The following is a 762-nucleotide window of genomic DNA, read 5'->3' as shown; positions in this document are numbered from 1 at the left end:
TGGGGAGCAGGGTTTTAATGGCCTGTCGGATCCGCTGCATTATCAGTGCTGATTAAACCTGCTGCTCTATAAAGCGCCGTTAAATATTAAGCATGATGAAAGGCTTTGGTTGGGGGAGTAGCAGCACTGGGAGAGGTCTCTGAACGGAGGTGTCCAGCCATGCCAGTGGGGTAATTGCCGAGGCTGGGTATCTTGGGACAAGCAAGCACCCTGGCACCCATTGGTGCTATGGGATCAGGGGAGCAGACCCCCCACCAAGAGCCGACAGTGCCTTCAAATGCAGACAGCGTCCAGGCAGAGCCGTTCCATAACCATTAACTTATTAATGGCTGGTGGCAGAAGCAAGCTGTGGTGGCTTACAAGGTCAGGGGGTGGTTTGTGCCCGGCAGGGAGTGAACTACCCCCCAGCTCTGGCAGTGGGGAAGGGGGGGGGGCACATCTGTGAGTCCTCAGCTCCTTTTTGTGCACCCCGTGGCTGAGGGGGCACTGGGGGAGCCATGGCTCTGACGATTGGCACTGCTGGGGTCCCTGCACTCCGGGGCGCACAGGGCTGTGCATCAACTGAGAATGGCCCTGCAAGCCTGCAGGGTAAACTGAGGCACTGATGGCTTTCCTATCCCCCCATCCTATCAGGACACAGGGAGGGACACCCCAGTGTCCAACTTCCTGGCCCTACACCATCTCCCTGGGAAAGGAGCCAGGGACACCCAGCTCAGAGGAGACAGGGATGCTCTGGGGGGGTGCAAGGACTCCAAAATAGCC

Source organism: Mesitornis unicolor, unplaced genomic scaffold, assembly GCF_000695765.1.
Source record: "Mesitornis unicolor isolate BGI_N332 unplaced genomic scaffold, ASM69576v1 scaffold37037, whole genome shotgun sequence".
In the NCBI taxonomy this organism is placed as follows: domain Eukaryota; kingdom Metazoa; phylum Chordata; class Aves; order Mesitornithiformes; family Mesitornithidae; genus Mesitornis; species Mesitornis unicolor.
The sequence above is the reverse complement of the archived record's forward strand: the minus strand, read 5'-3'. Positions refer to the sequence as shown.